General features: G+C 34.4%; 1 protein-coding gene across 28 annotated transcripts in view; it reads left to right on the forward strand.

Annotated features, from left to right (window-relative positions):
* The window catches only part of MAP2 (microtubule associated protein 2), a 310,061-nt gene that overhangs the window by 82,128 nt on the left and 204,331 nt on the right, over nt 1-23,602 (forward strand). For all 28 annotated transcript variants that reach the window (XM_024355043.3, XM_054679276.2, XM_054679277.2 and 25 more), the window contains exon 2: nt 1,967-2,016. The gene's annotated coding sequence lies outside the window, so the exon portion shown is untranslated. The remainder of the gene's footprint in view (nt 1-1,966; nt 2,017-23,602) is intronic.

Below are 23,602 nucleotides of genomic sequence, written 5' to 3' on the forward strand. Positions count from 1 at the left end.
TGCTGCCTAATGGATACTGCTGTGGGTTTTTTGTTTTTGTTTTTGTTTTCATATATTGAAAACATTTTGGCCAGGCACGGTGGCTTATGCCTGTAATCCCAGCACTTTGAGAGGCCAAGGTGGGTGGATTGCTTGAGTTCAGGAGTTTGAGACCAGCCTGGGGAACATGGTGAAACTCCATCTCTACAAAAAATACAAAACTTAGTCAGGCATAGTGGTTAACGCTTGTAGTTCCAGCTACTACGGAGGCTGAGGTGGGAGGACTGATTGAGCCTGAGAGGTTGAGGCTGTAGTGAGCCATGATCACACCCCTGCACTCCAGACTAGGTGACAGAGTGAGACCCTGTCTCAGAAAAAAGAAAAGAAAAGAAAAAGAAAACATTTCACCATTCCCCTGAGAGTTTACAGTGGTGCCCTGGGCCACCATGACAGTTAGAGAGCTGTTGGCTTTATAGCCAAAAAATAATATTTGTATCCAAGTAAAATAATGTCATTTGTTTGAAGTCAAGATAGATATACTAAAGGCATTAATCTTAAATGTCCTTCATAATTTCCTCAGATACTTAAAAAAAAATCTCCACAGATGTATCAACCTATCATTTCGTTATTGTAGGACAAAGTTTACTTTTCTTAAACACCTGCCCTTAGGATTAAAAATCAACTATTTCATATTCAGTTGTATTTTCTGTGGTTTACTAGTATTTTCTTTGTCTTATTTTATACTGTTCTTTTCAGTAAATAACTAGTTTTAGGCTAATTTAGTTTTGGGGCTTAGCATAGGAGTCTAATAATGAAACATTTCTAACATGTAGAAGAACATATGCTGTTTTCTATCCAATTAACTCACAAACATACTTCTAGAACCTAACTTGCTTTTTAATTAGAGACTGCCATAGATGCTCCCTGTGGCGAGTTGAGTCTCTTTTGTCATTTTGAAGTTGTTTTGTTTACTATCTGTTCGAGAGACAGGCTGACTTTGGCACAAAAGTTTGTTTTTGTCCCTGGTTTACCTTCTTTATACTTCCATTTGACAACATGCTTTTCTGCATATTTACTTCTCAGCATATTTTAGTAGCAAGACTTAGGTGCAAGAGACCAATGGAAAGATTGATCGTTTACCACTGGAATTGTCTTATTTGAACTTTGCTACCTTTAGCAAAGGTTTGGACTGATTGTCGACCCAGGACTAAAAATCTTCAGATTCTCTGTGCATGTTAAATCAGATTAAAGACCTGTGTCAGTCTGTGCAGACTGTTCTAACAAACATAACTGGGAAATTTATTTTTCCCAGTTCTGGAAGCAGCGAAGTTCAAGATCAAGGCAGCAGCAGATTGGTTTTGCTGAGGTCCTGCTTCCTGTTTTTTCCTCCGCCTTCATATGGCAGGCAGAAGGTGTAAGAGCGCTCTCTGTGATCTCGTGTATAAAGGCACAGTCCACTTTTTATATTTCTGGGATCTCTTTTATAGGGGCAGTAATCACCTTCCAAAGGCCCCACCTCCAAATATCACATTGGGGGATTAGGATCTCAACATATGAATTTGGGGTGGTGGGGACACTAGCATTCAGTCTGTGGCAGGATCAAAATGCCTGAGTTTTATTATTTTTGATTAAACATCTCTTAAGAGCAATGGTAGCATATTAAGAACAGAATGTGTTAAAAATTCTTTTTGGTTGGTTGTTTTAGAATATAAACATAGGACTTCTACTTTAAATAAGTATAAAATAAAAATAGGACCTAATTTTGGCATTTAATATATATTTTTTCAATAAAATGTAGAATGTATTTTTAAGTTTAAAGTTGTATTATACATAACCGTCATGTATTGTAAATGGATGTGTTTCAGTCAGTGCATTTTATGGAGTGAGGAACAAGTCACTTCTGATTTTATCTTCCTCCTTAGTGAAAGAAAAAGCCAGATTGTTCAACTGATTTAACTTACTGGGTATTTTTCTTTTCTTCTTTTAGATTTTATTGATCTAATCCGAAGTATCTTATAACTTCTGGCTGGAATTAAGGTCAGTACTATATTTGTGTCAATCATGAATAAACTGTGAAATAAAATAAAGGCATCATGGGTCTTTAGATAGCTGTGTCAGAAATATGCTTGCAATGTGTGGTAAAAGCTCAAATTTAGTAAAAACTGGATATATTTCAGAGTTGGCCTACTAGCAAACATGGTTCCCTAAGTACTGTTTTTCTAATTAGTATAATTTATTTGGTTTTTGAATGTTGAATTTCTTTAATCTTACTACTACCTGAGTTTTGAATAATGAAAAAAATCCAACTCGAATTTATTTGTTTAATTAACAGAAATATTAAAAGAGTGACTTCTTGGAAGGCTGACCTTTCAAAGAATGGTCAGCTTCCTGAATTTGCAGGAAAACACTTTGAATTCCACAATTATATACTCATAGAGAATATATTTCGTAAAGAGGGTAGAATTGAAAACATACTTTTCAATAAAAAATTTCAGTTAGCAAAGTGTTAAGATGTCATTCCTTTTGTTCTGTGCTTTCATTAATTGGCCTTAATTGAGACTCGAAACTAGCTTAACTGAGTTTAGAGTAATAACAGAACCTCAGAAGGCCCTCACAGCAATAAACTTGGGATTTTATTTATGCCTTCTATTTTTTTCAACATGTATTCAGATTGAAAAAAAAACACTAAACACTGAATGAAATGAAGACTTTTATTGCTTATGAAAGAACAACATGCCAGTTGTTGCTAAACTTTTTGTATAGGCTTTTGATTAATAATTAACATAAAGGAAAACATTGGCTTTTCATTTGCCCTTACACTAATCAGGAATTTTACCTTTAAAGCCCATGTTTAACCCTTCAGATTGCAGTGTCTGTCATATAACAGGCACACTGTAAATATGTACCTTTTCTGACCTCACTTTCCTACAACCAAATACACATGAGCACACAGACACACTCTCTCTGTCACACACACACACACACACACACACACAGATGAAAAACTACTATTATTTCTCTTTTCAGGTTCAAACTGTGCTTTCCTATCTTCGAAATCTGTATAGAATGAAGCAAATAGAATATATTAAAATTATGCCTATAGATAATTGGAAACTTAATAAAGAAAAAAGGTGAAATGTCTACAAGTATTGGTTTCAAGTCTATAAACTGTATTATTTTATTAAGTGTTTTTATATAGTTCGGGGTCAAATTTATTAAAGTTTCTCTTTTTTATTCACTTTTAGCATATGCTATGGAGATTTGTGAACATTTAAATGTGCAATTTTTAAAGATTTTTTGAATTTTTTTCTACTTTTATCCCCTACTAGCCCCTATCCCATCCACCTACAAAACCAAAATTACAAGTAGAATGAGATTTTTGTAAAGTATACATCATTGAATCAGTAATATTTTCAATGCACAGAGTTAAGTTTTAATTATAAATAAATGTATGAGAGGTAAACTTTTCCTTTCTCTTCTTTAATAAGAAATAAACTCTTCCCTTCCTGATTTTTTTATTTTATAGTTTATATGGTAAACATGACAATTTGCAATCTCATCTTGCTCTGACCACTTACCAGAATGAAAGAAAACTGAAAAGAAAAAAGATTTTTGTTAGACTATAAAAAACTAACAGTAACACACAAAAATTTTTCATAATCTGATCCCCTAACCATCTTCCACATGGAGATTTCTGTTGTGGGAATATGAAAATCGAGTGTGTTTGGTCAAGATGACTTGCCTATTTTCAAATAAATAAATAAATATATCAGTGAAAATAACGTGTACATAGAAATGGAAACATGTTTAAACCTCTCTTATTACCAGGTCTTCCCACTTGGATATGTGTGGTTTAGTATTTATTAGTATTGTTTTCCCTTCTATCTGGAAACGAAAATAATATTAAATTACATTTGGTTAATCAGTTATCTAAATCACATTTTGCAAAAGCAGTTAGATGTAGTAAGTCTCTTAAAACTATATTAACTCACTAGAAACAGCCAAGTTATCAAAACAGAATATATGTAATGGAAATTACCATTTTTTTCAACTATAACTAAGTTACTTTTGGTTTAAAATAAAAGAGCTTCCCTCACAGAAAAAGCATGTTTATCTGTAAAACTGTTAGCTGAGCAAAATAAAATAACTAGTGTTGCCAGATAAAAGCAAGCTACCGATAGGGGTATATAAAATAGGACATCAGAAATGCCATTGCAATATTTTATCAATTCTGTGATGCATGTAATTTTACATTAAGTTATGTAAAATTAAGTGATGCTATAGTTAAATTGACAGCATTTTTTTTCCTAGTGGTAAATGAGGTATGTCTTGTAATGAATAGTATCTTAGATTTTATGAAACACAATATTACTGAATTTAGACTGGAAACGTGTTTTAATCTCCTAAAGTTATTACAAAAAAAAAAAAAAGTCAGAATGAAGTCTAGAAACAAGGAAGGTAAATTTGGCATTGATTCTTAGCAACATTTTAGGCCACAATTTTTGCCTTTTTAAAAAAATGTGTATTGGTTTTTTTGATCTACTTCTTTTTCTTTATTATTAATACTGCTACCAGCATTTTGGTATATTTTCCTCCAGTTTTTGTTGTGGTTTGTTTTCACAAAAGTTAAATTAAATTTTCTATTCTATACATTACAGTTACTTGAAAAGGTGATTTTTAATGGCTCTGTGATATACTATCCTATGGATATTTCATAGTTTATTTCACCATTTACTCATTGTTGGACATTCAGACCATTTTTAATATCTCACTGTTATAAATAGCACTGCAATAAATATGCTTCTAAAATGTTTATGTTCACTGCTGACATTGTACTTAGGATCAATTTGTAGAAGTGGGATTATGTAGTGTAAAGAAATAAATATATTTGAGGTGAGTAACGTGTACATTATGTTCCCCAAAATTATATACCAATATACACTTCACTGGTAGCAGAAGCAGTCTGAGATTTGCAATACCCATGCCAATGTTGGAATTAGGATTTTAAAAATTTCTCTCAGTTTGATAAGCAAATGATGGCTTCTCAATTTTAGAATATAAAATAGGAAACAGATGCTTGTAAAGGAATACTCATGGATCATTAAAAATATCAATCTAAACAGCATAACTTGTTTTTTAGATAGAATGACGAGGTAATGTTAATTTCATTGGCTCTGCCACTCTCAGCCTGGGAAGGCTATTTGATCTTATGCTGTTGAAGACGGAATCAAAAGCTAAATGATTTTCATTCTTATAAAGATAGATGATCATGTTAATTATATTAATTATAGTTTTCTTGAGAAAGAGGTTGAGGACCCTAAGGAATGGGACAAGGGAGACATTCTTTAATAGAGTTCTCAAGTTTACTTACAGTGGAGATACTGCTCAACAAGTGACATGAGGTGCAGTAGCTTTTCTGGAAGTGTTTGGAATGCTGTGAGCAGAAAAGAACTAAGATTACTCTACAAATCTAAAAGTGAAATGTCATATTGTGTGCTAGCTAGTGTAGATATTTTATAAATTTCTCTCCTCAAAATTTTAAAAATACTTTTCTATATTGATACTGTCTTTTAGTCTCATTTTGCAAAATCAAAAGTTAAAAAGAAAATATTGGATATAACTTGTTGCTATTTTGTATCCGTTTCTTCTTCATCCTATACACTAACCTTTTATCCTTCCTCTAATGCAGTCAGTACTTAGCATATGTATTCCATGAAGACCCTACCTCCAACCCTATCCTATCTTGCTCCCAAAGAGGGATCATGTTCATCATACTGACACCTAGTTCTAAGGGATACATTGCTTAACACAAGGCTCTCAGTGCTATAAGACTTCCCCTGCCTTTGCAATTGCACTTGACTATATTAAAGTGTTCTGGTGGCGTTGGTTGAAGCACCCGAGTTTGAAATTAGATGAATTCATGCTTTCTTGGTGCTTAGAATTCTTAAACAGATGATTTCCTATGATTTTTTTTGAAGAGATGGAGTCTCCCTCTGTCACCCAGGCTGGAGTATAGTGACACAATCATGGCTCACTGCAGCCTCAACCCTTGGGCTCAAGTTGTCCTCTCATCTCAGCCTCCTGAGTAGCTTAGGAGTACAGGTGTGTGCCACCATTCCTGGCTATATTTTTTATTTTTTGTAGAGACTGAGTCTCGCTTTGTTGCCCAGGCTGTTCTCAAACTCCTGGCTTAAAGCGATCCTCCTGCTTCAGCCTCTGAAGGTGCTAGGATTACAGGCATGAGTCACTGTGCCTGGTCAATTACCTATGATTGAATCATTAATATTTATCTGAAATTATTTACCCAAGCCCTGATTTTGATCCAGTGCTCCAGAACAGGGTGGATGTTGTGCTTCTTTTCTACCTGGATCTAGTCCTTCCTCCTAATTCTAATATTTTCCTCTGGCTTAACCTCTGATGCCCTCTATGCTTCTAGACTGCTAAGCTGCTTGTGGTATTCCTTGGTCAAGCCCTCTGATTTTATTATCTGTAAAATGGAAACAAAAATAACTTATACTTCATTTCAAGATTAAATGAGATATTATTATGAGTCTTAAAAATTGTAACTTTTAATCCACTTTTAAGCCCTCTATCAAAATATGCTAATTACTTTGATTATTACATATTGTATACTTGTATCAAAACACCACATTGTGTCTGATAAATATGTAAATTATAATAAATAAATTACATTTTAATGCAAAAAAAGACTCTTAGAACAATATCTGGCATATGGGGATTGCTAAATAAATAGGAGTGTTTGTTCCATTGAGCCTTGAAAACAAACAAACAAACAAATGCTCTATTAAAGTCTTTTTTTCTAGATTTTACATGTGTAATAAAGTCTGACGCTTCTCTTAAAACAGAAAATAAAATGAATGAGGATCTTTAAATTATTGTTATAAAAGCTTCAAAATATATGAATGAAAGAAGCCAGAAGTTATACACACACACACACACACACACACACACACACACACACACATATAAAATGTATGATATATATAAATTTAAAAAATATTTCTTTTATAGAGATAGGGCCTCACTCTGTTGCCCGGACTGGAATGGAGTGGTGCAATCATAGCTTACTATAACCTCAAACTTCTAAGCTCAAGTGATTCTCCTGCCTCAGCCTCCTGAGTAGCTAGGACTGTGGTAGCGTGCACCAGCACACCCAGCTAATTTTTTATTTTATGCCTTTTATGCAGACAGGGTCTCTCTATGTTGCCCAGGCTGGTCTTGATCTGGCATGAAGTGACCCTCCTGCCTTGGCTTTCCAAAGTGATGAGATTACAGGCATGAGACACTGCACGCAGTCCAATTTATAGAATTTTATACTGTTTTTTAAACTGGCCAGAAAGTAATTTCTCTATGCTCTGTTGAGTAGTATTATATGGTTCATTAAAGATGCTGTTAAACTAAACAGCATATTGCACAATTAAGCAGACTTGCACTTAAAAAAAGTGTAGAAAATGCTAATACTCTAATGAAATAGGAAGTGGGGAGAGGCGGATGTTCTTAATGTCTAACCAGTAAGCTTCAGTGCTTTGAGCTTTCCAGAATCAAGACAAAATTTTGATTAGCTTCCTTGGTCAACTTCCAGTACCTTCTCAGGGAGATGCTATATTTCTCTTCCAACTTGCTTCATGTTGCTTCACACATTTCTTATAGACTTGTTATGCTTCATGTTATGAGCATATCTGGATAGGTCCATTCTCCCCTAGCAGCCCATAGGCTTTTTAAGGAGAAACTGGGGCCTTTACACTTATGCGTGCTATCTCAATAGGGCCTTGGAGGAAATGGACACTTAGGAAATGCTTATATAATGAATTTTAAAGACATTCATTATATAACAAACAATTATAAAATTGCAAAACAGAATATAAACAATTGTATTAGATATGAAGATTATAGAGCTACATATATGTGCGTATATGCGTGGATGTTTTAATAATCATTTATCACTGTATCCTCTCTCGGCACCCTATCTTTCTCTCTTGAAAAAACAAAAAACAAAAAAACACCACAGATCCAATACTTGTTCTTTAAGATTCTTCCAGTGGGTAGTATTTTTGTATTCATCTTTCATGGCATCAACAAGCCTATTTCCTCAGGATGTCAGGCTGTCAAAATGAAAGCAATTCTGGAAGCACGTATCCCCAAGATTCTTCATTAGGTCGTGTGAACAAATGAGGAGGGATAGCAAGTTTGTCTGCCATCCTCACTTCAACCCCCTCCCCACCTCTCCTCTTCTAAATTATGTCATGAGCTAATTCTTTGATAGTCATGTTTTTGTCCAAAATCTAGGAAATGATTACTTTCTATTAAAAGGAAAAAATACGTATTTATGATGCATCAAATTTCAGAAGGCTTCACAAGAGAAAGTAAATTATCCTAAGGATTAAATGGTCTTTTCAGTTTGAAATGTGATTCTGGAAGCTTTGTATTTCTCCTTAAAGTAGTAAACAAATAATTGGCCATTCTATAAATCTTTCCAGAATCTCAAAGTCACTTTGTATCATATGTAAATCTAATCATTAGAATCCTGAATATTTTTTTTAATACAAAGATATTAATATACTATGCTAAATGTAGGAATAAAATAACATGACAAAATAATCACCTTTTTCATAAGTTTTCTAAGTTTCCCAAATTAAACCTAATAATTATTGCAGCTTCAAATGTCTTTGGGGTGATTGATTATTGTTTAAAGTCCTCCCTTTTTTTTCATGTGGGAAAAGAATGCTCTAGCTCATTCTTTATTCCTTAATTAAATGTAGTATCAAATGGCTGCAAAAGACAACCACTGGCTATGTTTTCATACAAACCCCATGCTTATGAAATCAGTTCTGTGGATTTAATTCACTGACCAGCTAATCTTTATTCTTTTCCTAAATTCATCTGTAAAAAAGAATCCCATTCCAAAGAATAACACAGCTGATCTCTTTGCAGCCCATTTATGTCATTAAAAAGTATTATAACCTAAATACGGGCCTTATATCTTATTAGGGTAGTTTGGAAGATTTAAAAATAAAATAAATGAATTTCTTTATTATGTAAGAAATTCTTTATATTCTACTTATTGCAGAATAAGAACTGCATAGTAGTACAAGGGATAAACTCTCTTGTTCCTCTATAAATCAATGTGAGACTTGTTAAGCTTCATCAGTTATTCACCTGAGAATAGAAAAGTATCCATTGTGTATTAGAAAAAGGAATATGACATACAATACACACATGTGATAGATAGATAAATGGATAGTCATGATGGTTTCAAATAATTTTGCCAATGCACAATACAAGGGCTTTACTTTTAGGAATGCCTTCTGAGTCATTCATGTTGAAGAGGGTAAAATTATGTGCCTTTTCTGAACTAATCTCTCCCAGTTATTAATAATATAAAAATGTTAGTTGAAAAATCATTTGCCATAACAAACCGACATGGATTAGGTTTCATTCCATATTATTCAGTGTCTTACGGTTATCAACTTTGTGTTGCTTTACAGTCTTCATTTTCTTTCTTTCGACCATTTCAGATCTAATTAGTGAAGAGTTGAATAAAGAAAACACTGAATGCATTATATGAGTACATCTGTGTCTATCTTCTTTCTCTCTCTCATTTATCTAAAGTTTTATACCTGCCAAAGTTTGTAGTTCAAAACTAGAGCAAGTGATCACTCAGTACATTACTTTTTGAATATTAATAAGTGTATTAGTCCATTTTCACACTGCTATGAAGAACTTTCCTGAAGTTGGGTAATTTATAAGGAAAAGAGGTTTAATTGACTTACAGTTCTGCATGGCTGGGGAGGCCCCAGGAAACACAATCATGGCGCAAGCGGAAGCAGGCACTTTCTTCACCTTCTTCACAAGGTGGCAGGAGGGAGTATGTGCGAGCACGATGAAGTGCCTCACTTTAAAACCATCAGCTCTTATGAGAACTCACTCACTATCATGAAAACAGCATGGGAGAAACTGTGCCCATGATTCAATGACCTCCCACCTGGTCCCTCCCCTGACATATGGAGATTAAAATTTGATGTAAGATTTGGGTGGGGACACAGAGGCAAACCATATCAGTAGGTATTTGGAACTTTAAGTACTATTGTCTTCATTTTATGAATCGAGAAACTTAGTCATTAAACCAGAAACAATTTTTATTTTTATTTCATTTATTTATGTAGAGACAGAGTCTTATTCTGTCACCCAGGCTAAAGTACAGTAGTGTGATCATGGGTCACTGCAGCCTTAACCTACCCAGCTCAAGTGATCCTTCTTGCCTTAGACTCCTGAGTAGCTGGGGCCACAGGAGCACACCACTATGGCAAGCTAAATTTTTTTTCTTTTATTTTTTGCAAAGATGGGGTCTCATTATGTTGCCTAGGCTGGTCTCAAGCTCCTGGGCTCACACAATCCTCCCACCTCAGCCTCTCCAAGTGCTGAGATTACAGGCGTGAGCCACTGCACCTGGCCCAGATAGAATGTTTATAAACAGAGTATTCCTCTGTGAAGTATGTTAGTTCTTAGAAATACAGAAAAGTCTCTTATGGAATAAGAATAAGTAGAAAAATACACATTTATCTAAATGTAACTACTTGCCTATGATATACATCATTTAGTGATGGCTTAAACTATAAGATATTGATCTTCAGAATGATAAAGAGAGTGGGCTTGATGTCATTTGCTTAAAGATGCTTCACCTAGAATGAATATACTTTTTCCACCTTTTCCTCAAAACTATTGCCTTCTATTAGTGTTCTGTCAGAAGTAGCTCTCTGTTACAATACTAAGGTGCAAGTATAAGCTGATCTACTTTTAAAAAAACAGCTACGGTGGCATCTTTAAGGGGTTTTAAGTCAGCCATAAGGAGTATTAGACCAATAGAGGAGAATCAGTTAAACAACAGGAATAAAAAAAGGGAAGGGTTAAGGAACTTACCGAAAATAAAGGTATAGGAATTTCCTCCTTTAAAATTTATTTAAATTTTGGAAATATGGGGTAAAAATGAGTCAGTGAGCAGGACGTTTAACTTGACAGGCAACTTCATAGTTGCAAACCATTTTAAATTTCACTTCGACTTTCCATTATCCCTTAGAGACTCGAAGACCTAATTTAGACCGCCTGGCTACACTATCACAGGGGGATGATTTGTGCACTTAGGGTGTCTCTTGGGGTTTTCTATCTGTTTGGAAATTAAGATGTAAATTACTATTGTAGTATGTTAGAGGGGTGTACTGGCAGGCAGTTAATTTCCTTAGGTGAAATTAATGCTCAGAGAGAAATCGTACTTACATATTCAGGTTAGGCTATTACATAGGCACTTCAATGGAGTGAAATTACCTTTTCTTCTATTTCATACAAGTGTTGTACAACACAAAAATTACATAATCTTCCATGTTAATAATTACTAATGTCACCTTGAAATATTGTATGCTATTGAATGATTATGCATTTACTGGAAATGTATACCCCACAGGGTATTTACCAAGTTTCTCTATCAGGCATCATCCTCCCTCTTCCGCCATACCTGGAACTGCTGTGTTCCTCTTTCACTGTAGGGACTAAGTAGATATGTATTAATTTTTTGATTTTCTTATATTTAGATAGTTTTTGAAAATTTTCTTTTTGGTGATCACTGAAGTTCTCTGTTAGAGACCTAGTGGCAAAAGTTATTTTAACTTTGTGCTTAGAAAATAAGGACACTCTTCACCTTTACATAAATATAAAGAGGATGCAAACATCAAGTACTTCATTAATTAACAAGAAAACTTTTAGAAATATCATGTGTTTTGTCACCACAATGTGTGGCACAATGCCAGCAGATGGCATAAAAAGTGTTTGAAATGTGATGTGATTTGGTTTTGCTTTCAGAAAACTAAACAGTTTCTCTTTGGATTGAGCATAGTATCTTCTTCATTTACATGTCATGGATTGCTTAGAGAGTTTTTACAAGTTCGTTATCTATCTCGTAAAGCCCACATTATTGTAGTTTTTGATACGTATCTCTTTATTTCATCATTTTGACATAGCCATAAATGGTATCCCACATAGATATTCAAACAATGTACCATTAACTAGGACATAGAAATCCTAGTCATTAGCTAACATGACCCCACGTGGAAATACACCACTTTATGGAGTGGAAGGGCAAGGGAAGCAGATGGGGGAAGAAGTATGCTCAAAAAATAGAAAAGTATATACAAAGAAATCCAAGCCATGAGGTGAATGACAACCAAACAGATTTTTTTTAAATAAAAGAAAAAACAAAAAGTAAAACAGCCTAGATGATAACACATTCTTGCCTGGTCCAGCCTTTGGGAAACCAGATTACATTCTTTCGTCTCATAGTTTCATGGGCATGCATTTTTACCAGGGAAAGAGAATTTGTACATGATAATATTTCTAAATCATACTCTAAATCATTCTCTGTACTTTCAGAATTAAATCTTGGCACACATGTAGTAAGCCTACATGAGAAGGTGCAGTTCCAATACAACTGAGTGGTTATTAATAAATCAAGTAGTGAGGATCCAGTTGTAGTTCATTTGAGAGCAAGATTCTGTGAATGCTTTAAATGTATTAACAGTGGTTACTTTGCTCTGCAATGGCTTACAGTCAAGAGAGGGGAAAACTAATGCATATAAATATTAATACATGATGATACAGTCAAATACGAAGCACAGATATAACTTTGTAGAGTGACCTAGAGAAGATATAATTGATTTTGAAGGGCCGAATTTTTTAAAAGGGATCTTCAGCTGGGTTTATAGGTAAATAGAATTTATATAGCCACAATAGAGAGTTAGAGGTACAGAAAGAAGGACATTTCTTGAAAGGGGTCTATGGAAACCAAAGCACGCATAAGGGAATGAGGACTCAGAAGTTGAGAAACCTGAACAGAGGGTGCAGGACAGTTTTACTTTGGATCTGTATTCTGCCTCTTCTTTTCTTCCTTCTTTCTTAGTCTTCCACTTTCTTTCCCTACAAATATTTGTTGAATTACTTGTATGTGTATCTGTTCTTTAACTGTAAGCAGAAGCCCAGTTCATCATGAGATTTTTCATTCTCTCTTCATGCACACAGAATAGTTACATAGATATATACTGCTGTTAATGTCTGTTTCAAAAGCTCACTTTAGTGAAAGTCTGTTTTTGTCATAGGTTTTATGAAAAGAAAAAAATAAACATTGATATCTCAACACATGGGAACTAGATGTTCCAACTCACCCTCTTGATGTCTGTAATTATTTTATTTTGGCACTAATATTACCAAGCTTGTTTATAATTAAAGATAAATGAAATAGTAAAATTTACTACTTTATCTCCTTATTTAAATTTCAGATGGGAAATTTGGAATTTTACTGTTTAAGTCCTTTGTTAAATATCTAAAAGGGCTCTACTACAGGGAGACAGATTAATTAAAATCAAAATTGTTGAGGGAATATAATTAAAAACAAAATCTTATACCAACCCAGAAATCCCCTCCACCAAAGTAATAGAAAAAGAAAACACTTTTACTATTAAGCATTAAACCAGAATGTGATGAACATTACAGGCAATCCACTAAGATTATAAAAACCAAAAGAAATCTCACTTTTCTATATTGCCAAGCAGATGTAGCCAAGAGTGGGATTACACACATGCTTTCAAGATAAACAACAACCAGTCCTCAAGTAAAAGGACTTGACAGCCCCATCCTAAATTCTTCAGGTAATTGGGGTGATCATCTGTGTTAGCTAATTGGCTTTCTCGGAGGAGAAACAAATTTCTCATCCCTTTATGACAGGAAGAAGTTTTGCAACTTGGAGCAAGGGTAACCCTGAAGTTAGGCTCCTACCCTCCCATAGGAACTGGGAGATAGGGGAGCTTTCTCCCTTGATGTTTGCATTTCAAAAAGATAGCCCCAAGGTTCTTGAGAAAGCATTTCTGAGTTGTGAGGCTAATGGGAGGCTTAGTTAGCCATCATTAAGATTTACATAAATTCGCAAAGAACAAAGAAATAAATTCTAAAAGAAAAGGGAGAGTAGAAAGCAGTCTCTATCTACCCTTGTTTTCAGCAGAGAGATTTGAATAAGAGGTATATTTGTCCTTACAGTGTAAAATGAAGGAAATAATTGTTTTTTAAGAAAAGTAGTCAGTGGATATTTTGGGTTACCTGAGTATATTGTCAGTATATTCTAAAACAAAGAACAAATAGGCCTTAAAATGGAAAGATTGAAGTAAGATGATCACTACTCCTTCACACTCATAGTAACTTGATTGTTGGGTAAATTATTGGAGGGTAGTTCTGCTCATATTTGGCTTTTGCAAGGGAAGGCAGACCTTGTGGAGAGCAGAATGGATCATATAAAAAAGGTCTTAAATTTCTACTTGAAATGTGTTTGAGACTGGACATCCTAGCTTTCTGGTGCATTTAACTTAAACTGCTCAACTACTCATTCAGTGCTCATTCAAATGTTAATGTGGGCCATCTGCCTCCCCACCCCCATCCTTTTTTATAGCAGGAACAAGCTGAAGGTCACATGACCCTAATTACTGCAATTATGAGATTTCTGGGAGTAATCACTTAGGTTGCACCCAGAGTGAGCATCTGCTGATGATAAATAGATCAGGAGATTACTAAAGACAGGCTTCCCTATAAGATATCCAGTGATTAATTTCTTAATATATATACATATGCACAGCTAAATCCATATGCTCTAATAAAAGCATTCTTTTCCTCACACTTTTTCCTAAAATGCCTCCTTAAAATTTAGTAGGAACAGCATAAAATCCATATTTTTTTGTGTGCGAATGTAATTAGAATTCTAAAGAGGGAATAAGGAAGATATTCTAATAATGACTAATAATGAAGCAGCAGCCTTTACCTACACAAATTTTAGTTCTCTGTGCAAGGAGAAAAGAATGTCACAAGGGCTTAATCTTTCCAGCAGAAGTATTATTTCATATTATTTTATTTTGTTTTGTTTTTTATTAATTTTGAGATGAAGACCTAATTTCTAATGAAAAGGGTGTGTGTTTAAGGGAAGATTCTTCAGGCCGCTTAAGACCTTCTGAGGCCCATTCCTTAGCAAGATGAATTATTTTCCCTTTCATGAGGTCATTTGCTTATTAAAAGGTGGTTGTTTCATAGGATATTTTCTCACAGTATTGTTTACTTTGCTCCCTATTATATTTTGCTTACTATAAAGCACTTACAGTTTTAAATTTTATTGTGTATTAATTGGACTTATTTTTAGCCTCTCCCATCTCATGCAGTAATTTTTGAATGACCCACTGTGCTAAATATCATGTTAGGAGATGTGGCAGTATTTTTGCAATACCATTGGTTGGTCTCCCCATGTTGGTTAATGACAATGGCATTAAAGGTTATGCATAGTATCTTTCTTCTTTTGAAAATCTCTCCTTTTGCCAATTTGCCCCCAAAGTATGGTTTAGAGCTTCTTATAATTTCCTTTATAGTATTGAGGCAGGCTACGCTTATTTCCAGTATGTGTAAAATGACTCTAAATGAATTATTTATTCATTAAACAAATGCTTTCTTGAGCACCACATCGTGCTAAGAAGTGTGCTAGAAGAGAACAAGAAAGACACAGTCTTGCTCACTTTTATTCAGGTGGCAGCAGCCTTCTACGTACATACATGTACTTTACAACACACTAATATGATGCACCAAAATATAATGTATCATTTCCTGAATGATTTGACCTCATTTATTAATAATTTCAAAATACATCAATTGATGGTTTTTAAAAGTCGTTTTGTGGCAGCACCTGTCCAGTCCTTCCTCCCCCACCCCCTCTTTTGTCATTACTAGGATATGATTCAATTTATTCTTCAGGCATAAAGGAGTTTGATTGGATTGTAACCCTTTTCTCTCCTTTTTATCTGTCTTTATGCTTCCTTCCTTGCTTCTTGTAAACTCTTTAATCTTATTTCAAAAAAAATTTTTTTTAAGCTGCTTTAGTTGTTAGGACTGATATCTTTCTCTTCTAACTTTTCAGAGAAAGAACAGTTAAGAGACTTTGCAATATTGGAACTCTGTCAGCTGGGCCCCTATGCCTCTCAAAGATAACATCAAAAGCACATTCATGATCCATCTGAACTGATATACCAGGAGATTGGGATTTTGTGATCAATAACACATTACATGGTCCATTCTATAGCATGTTTTAAAGGAGAAACTGTTTGCTAAATTCCTTAATTGTTGTTTTCATAGGTACTAAAGCTCCCATGGTATTATTTTTTCAATAAAATTATAAATACATAGCAGTGTAGTTCAGTTCAGTTTTGTAAGACTTCATATTAATTAAATCATAAATTACACAGAAAAATCTTTTGACAAGCCATATTTTTAGAGCTTTGGTTCAGAAAATATTGTTTTCATAAATAAAATTCAAATGAGGGAGAATTTGTTCATTCACTTTTAAAGAAGCAGCAAAGACCTGTGTCGAGCTGCTTCTCATACTGGATATAGAACAAGAGTCAGCATCATTTAAACCAGTGCCCCATTAGGATTGATGGGCCTCCATTTTTTTTTTCCACCAGCTGGATCTCAGCTGCGAAATGAGAAAAATATATTCAGTAAAGACAGTAATATAAATTCCAAGGAGCTAATCAGATTAGAAAGCCACGGCCATACACTTCTGAATCAAGGCAGAGCCCTGTAAATATGGCTAATGCAAAACCAATGGCACCTGTCCCAAAACAGCATTTTGAACTCTAAAAACTAGAGTATCATAGATGCAGGAAAATAAAATGATTTGGAAGAAGTCTTGCAGGTTGGGATAAGAGAGACCTAAATCATATTGAAATAGTTGACAAGTCATAAACCTTAGGTTGAGGAAAATATTGCCCCTTCTTATATGATGTTTCAAGAAATGTTTGTGACAAATAATTTTTAAAAATAACTTTTGAAAGTGCTGTATAATCAAGCATTGTATTTCTGATTGAGAGTTCAAATCCATATATGAAAAAAGTTTCAAAATAATTAATATATGTAAGAGGCCTGCACTTGTAGGTCTCTGCAGTCGTAAGGACGTGGCCTAAGACCTCAATCCAGGAAATTTATTTAAAGCTCCATATGGAAGTTTTTGTTTTTGTTTATTTACCTTTGGTAAAATCTTAAATTTTCCTCATTCAGGGAAAGTATCAGTTGATGCTGCTCCCTCAGTAACAAAACGGTTGCATTCAAACTGTTACAACTTACATAGAAAACCCAGAGCACTGAATCAAAGAGATGTCAACTAACTCATTGAAGCCCACAATTATTGGTGATGGAGTAAGTGTGGTTGTGACTCTAATAAATTTACAGCTGTCTTTTCCTGTTTATGGTTGCCGATATTGGTCTTCAGATATGATGTATTACATACTTAAAAACCTGGTAAGGAACAAATTAAAATCTGACATTTGCATTCAGCTTAAATTAGTTAAGTCAGTACGTGGTTCTTCAGCCTTATTTCCTGCCATCTCTCCTCCTTTTATTCTCCATGTTTTTTTCTGTTAGGAGCGAATGCTTAGACCTCAGTTACTCAGAGCCGTCTTTCCTACACTGGGCGAGATGCCTTCACTGTGCACTCCCATAACACCCCGAATGCAATCTCTCATGGCATTTCGCTTTATTCTCCGTCCCTAATCAACATGTTTTAAAGATTAATTAGATTCCTAGTTGTTGAAGTCAGAGACCACACATGCCTTGTCATTACTGTCTTTCTGGAACTTAGTGCATTGCTTGATATAATTTTAGTGTTTATGATGTTGCCTACATTCACTCTTACTCTCATTGCTGTTGTTGGATTGCTCTTACTATTCCAGCGCCCTGTGTGCCCTTCTCTATTGCTGTCCTGAGTATTCCCTTTCTAACCACCCTGTCTGAGCTCCTCAGCCTACGTCTTCTGCATGCTGGAGGCTGGACCCAAATGCTAGGCCCTTCTCTTGCCCATCTCTTCCAGCCTGCAGGAGCTGCTGCTTCTCCACTGGAGGCTCCTGTCGTAATTCAGCAGTCAAACTGCAATATTTACTTTTAAGGAGCTTGACAGGTAAAAAGAAATCTCTTCAAACTGCATGAGACCTATTCAGCTCCATTTGGCTTTTTATTCATTTATTTTTCTCTTGCCAGGTGGTCCGAATCAAAGATTGAAGTGCCCTAGATTTCCAAATTTGTCTTCTATATATTCAGTGTTAAGTGCTTAGTGTTGTTTATAATTTAAACATAACTTTTATAAAACTCTATTTTGAAAAGCGATGACTAACTATGGATATACATAAAAAGGATGTTAGCAGAAATGAAAAGTTCCGTTTAAGTCCTTCTTAAGGCTTGTCTCATTTAGACAAACAAAAGTTACATTGTTTGCCTCCTCACTGATGACTGGTACCATTTTTACTTCCCCCCATTTGCTAAATATTCAAAATTTATTTGAGCTTTTTTTTTATTAAATGCAGCGAAACAATTTAGTGCATCAAAAACTACATATTGTGGTATGAGTAAATGTTGTTTCACAGCTTATTTTAGCATTCTAGAAAGGTTGGCATGGAAACCTTGAGAAGGCATTTTAGATGCTCAGTGATACATAAAGGCGTTCATTTTGAAAGTCCTGTTTATCTTATTTATCCCAATTTAGAATCAATTTTAATGGTTTTTTGTATCTAATTTTAGAAATATGATTTTTTTCAACAGGCAGAAGTAGTTTCTTTAGTCTTTTTCTTTTTTTTCTTTTTTCTTTTTCTTTTTAACACACATAATCCAGAGTCAGGGAGAGTTTTCAACAATTAAGCAATATAATTCACTGGATAGAGATATACATTGGAATCATTTAGATTTGGTTTCAAATGCTGGTTCTTAGCTTTATGATAATTGCTATGTTAGTAGCCTCGAAACATGAGATTAAACATTAAGATAATAGCAATAAAAGGAAATAAATAAGGTAATACATGCAATACACTATACAATATAATATGTTACCAGGTAATATGTGTAACACACTTGCATAAAGTATACATTCATCAACTTTCATTATTATATGTGTAAAATAATAGAGCTGGAAAAAGAAAAATTCAATAAATTACTTTGACTCAGGAACCTTTTCATCATTCATCCTCTTTTCAGTCTTTCTGTCTTGCCTGAACACTGGGAAATGTTGGTTCAATTGAATCTCAAGACATTCACTAATTTATTTATGAATAAGCTTCTATGGATTACAAAGGATGTGAAAAAAGTTAATATCAATTTTTTTTTCAATTCATTACCTGTTGTGTTTGTTATTTGGTTGTTGGTGGATCTCTCTTACCCCATGATAATTAGGGACCATCAGTGTCCCTTGGGATCCAGAGACCTGGTTTCAATTTTTGTCTCGTCTGCTAAGCAGCTGTGTTACCTTGCATAAGGAAATTCAAATCTTGAGACCTGGGGTTTCTTGTATATAAATTAAATGGAGATGAGCCGTATTAATTTTAATATACGTTCTAGCTTTTATCCATATTTTTCCAGTAGGATATTAGAAATTAAATAAAGACTATTCTGTATCTACCATCTCTGTAGACATGCTCAGAGATTGTCAAACATTTTGTAAATGACTTTCGTTAAGTGAATTAGCTACTAATTTTTTTAAAACTTAGAGTCACAAAACAACTAGCAAATAAATGACAATTATTTCTAAATTTGTTTTTAATATAGAGATTAATTTTTCATGTCTATATTTAGAAATGACGTCTTCTAATTTTATCTAGGCATAAAACAGCTAAAAAAATTGATATAGTCTATACCAAAATAACCCAATAATAAAAGTAAGTTGTAATGGGAGAATAACCCAAAAGAGCAATTTTCGTGTGAAAAATTTTCCAGTGTATGAAGAATGGTTATTCACGGAAGGCTAATCTGTTGTCAATGTCTGTTGCTGAGCTGAAGAGGGTTCTGGCAAAGCAAGCCCATTCCTGCACGGACTAAGCCTTCGAGTGGCCTTGAATTAGAAAGGAAGATAATTCTGCCTCTGGAAAAAGATATCATAGTGTAGTTATATAGACATTACTCCTCAAAAGTTCCAACCCTTCTAACTAAAGCTTTACGAAAAGAATCCCAAAGAAGATAAACTTTCAAAATTCCGCTAAATAAAAACTCCATTGTCCTTTCAAAAAACATATACATTCTCAGGGAATTTTGTATAGTTCAAGATTATATAAATAACTTTGTCCAAACTCTTAGTTTCTACATTTCTTTAGAGTTTCTCTTTTTCTCCTAAGAAAGTCTGGGGAAAAAACTCTTCACTATAGTAACTGATTAGTTCCATTTCCTGTCATATTTCTTTTCTTGTGGTTGCTGGTTTCTAGCCAATTCTATTTTTGCATTTATTTTCCCCCATTACATTCTGTTTCTTTTTTTTTCTGGGTAGAAGAATTTTTGTGTTTTTTATTTTGTCAAAATGGAATTCTTCTCATGTTATGTCATGATTTTGATATTTTCAAGCTTAAAAAGCAACACAGAGGAGGTTTGTTTACATAATGAAGCATATCATGGGCTTTTTACAGAAGGTCTGATAATTCAGAAAGTATTTTCAACTAGCAGTGGATTAGCAATGCCTACTTTTTTCATAAGTCCTATTCTTTTGAGCATAGTCAGCTTGAGGCAGCTGTGGTTTAAAAGAGGAAACTAGGAATCTAGGAAGTGACCTCATGAAAATGCAGAAAATTAAGAGATTAAATAGTAACAATATACAAAAACAAATAGCATATTTCACTAAATGTCTGAGTGCCTGAGAATTCTGAAAGTGGAGGGAAATCCAATTTAAAGAATATAAAATTAATATCCACATGTGAGTACATAGAGAGAAATACAGAAGGGGGAGGCTGAGAGACCTTTCTCAGGCTTTCGTTTTTTGGTTTGTTTCTTTTTTTTCTTTCTTTCTTTTTTTTTTAAAGAGCACTCTAGATTTATTTGGGTAAAATACGTGAGTATTTGCTTAGGATATATGCATTTATAAATTTAAAAGAGCAAGGATTCTCCCTGGGGGCAAATCTTTCCTTGGATCATTGAAAACTAACCAAACAGTGTCTTCTAACTAGATTATCTTCATACTAGATCCTTGCAGAAGTATTAGCTGACCTAAGTCCTATTTTCTGCCACCCTGAAAGTAAAAGAAGGAAGTGCTGCTATAATAAGAACTGTAACTAAATCTAACGGCATCCCTGTTTTCTGATGATGGTCATGTGTTAGAAAAGTTTCATTTCATACCTGAGATGTAAGATGTACAAATGTCTTTCCTAAGCTTGATCATCCATGGCAGATCTATGATGGAATATAGTGGGGAATCTGTAAAACTGACTACAAAACCAACAAATACTTTTTCTTCTCTCCCAGATTTACTTAATTAAACCAGGAGACTTGTGAATATATGAATAGGACAGAGCTCCAGGCAGATGGACTTTTATGAATTCTGCACCCTCACTATCTGGAGCTCTTTATACTAATCCTGGCATCTGGGAGAAAAGTGATTGCAAAGTTACACATTAGAATTGTCTCATTTTCTTGTGGCAGTTCTTAGTGTGATATCTGGTGTGGACATCATTCCTGTATCACCCTGTGTGGAAATAAAAAAGAACACTTAATCCTCACCTACTCTACCCTGTATTTTTCTCCATAGCATTTCTATATTACTGATATATCTGATATATTTTTTTGTACAATTAATTATTGTTTCACCTAACTAGAATGTTCATAGAGCAGGAACATTTTCTGTTTTGATCACTGATGAGTCCCTAACATCTAGCCAAGTTTTTGGCACATCATAGTTGCTCAATAATATCTGTTCAATGAATATGAATTTCATCACTATTTTCATGCATACACCGATGCCTACTGTTGTCTGGTCTTCCCCTCGCAGCCGTGTACTCCGCCTCTCTTCTTTCTCACCACATCCCACAATTCCCATCCCACTAGCAGCTTTCTTCACAACAATGAGGTTACATACTTGATTAAGGAACCATCTCTTATGGATCTTTCTCAGGTGCTTAGTGTGACACCATGTGTGGCTGTGCCCTCTTAGAGGTGAGAGCTGAGCTCCTGATTTGGCTTCTTTATGCCCTTCCTTCATGAAGGACAGTGGTTCTCAGAGTGTCCCCTGAACCAGCACCATCAGCATCACCTGGGTACTTGTTAGAAATGTAAATCTTTGGGCTCCACCCCAGACCTAGTGAATCAGAAATGTGTGGCTGCAGCTCGGTAACCTGTGTTTTGTCAAGTCTTCCAAGTAATTCTGATGCTGAAGTTTGAGAACCAGTGAGAAGACATAGATTGCCTCCTGGCTTCGTTTTTAACTTTTCAAAATCCCTGTAATTTCTCTGGGCATATTTCTTCAGAAGATCCAAAAAGATTCATATTATACAAAGTTCTCTCTCTAAATGAATGCAGGGGCTTAACATTTATTTATTAAATTATGGGCATGGTAGGCATAGACTATATGTCCCTGTAGAATCTTGCAAGGTAGAAGCCATCTTCCCCCCTGCCCACCCCAGAAAATATGCAAATTCAAGTTTCTAGAAGACTGGGCTGTAATTCCCATTTATTTTTAAGTGTATACCTACCTCCTTCATCCCCCCAAACTTCCCACATGGTATATGTATAAATTCAACCCTAGAACCTGTTGTAGGTGAGCCACAGCTCTTCAGGACAAATACTCAAAATCAGTAATTGTATGTAAAGCTAAAAATTAAACTACTTTAGAATGGGAAATATTACATAGATATTATATAGTCTTCTTTCTTGGAAATTCTATGTAATTCTGTCTTAGAGGAAGATAGGAATGGTTGCTCACTTTAAAATTTTTATGTACTAAATCTGCTTTAATTTATAAAATAGCAATATAATGTTATATTTGCTTTTTTATTAAAACCACTTCTGTCATTTATGGGAAAATATTTCAGTTGCCACATTTCATTCTTAGCTTGATTATAATTTGGTTAACATATTGACAGTTCAGCCTTTTGAATGCTTGACTTCTAGTCCCCAGACCTTTCACTGTAGCTGAAAGAGCATCAGAACTTGGGTTCTTTCTCAAAAGAGGACCTGGAAGAATAGCTGAGCCCATGTCATCTTAGGACTATATATATACATGTATATGTACATAAATATACATGTATATATATGTATATGTACATATGTATGTATACATATGTATGTGTGTATATATGTGTGTGTGTATATATATGTATATACACACATATATATACACACATATATACACATACATATATACACACACATATATACATATATACACACACATATATACACACATACATATATATACATACATATGTATATATACATATATCCTCAATCATTTTTTCACATTTTAAAAAGCCTAATCACATATCTAGCCTTTTTCTCTGGGGAAGACCAATTCATTATAGTTCCTTAAGAACTTTGAGTCTGAACTAAGAATAAGGAGGTGCTATTTGTCTTTCAAATGGAGTTTGCTGTAGTACACATTAGAACTGACAAGGATTTTAGTTAGAAAAAAAAATGGTGGTGTGGATGAAGCAGCAACAGTTATCAAATGTGGTGGAGAGGACACTAAAGCTTCCTTGCTTGCAATGTTAGAGCAACAAGGGCATTCCATTTTGAAAGGAAGTAA

Source organism: Pan troglodytes, chromosome 13, assembly GCF_028858775.2.
Source record: "Pan troglodytes isolate AG18354 chromosome 13, NHGRI_mPanTro3-v2.0_pri, whole genome shotgun sequence".
NCBI classification, from domain to species: domain Eukaryota; kingdom Metazoa; phylum Chordata; class Mammalia; order Primates; family Hominidae; genus Pan; species Pan troglodytes.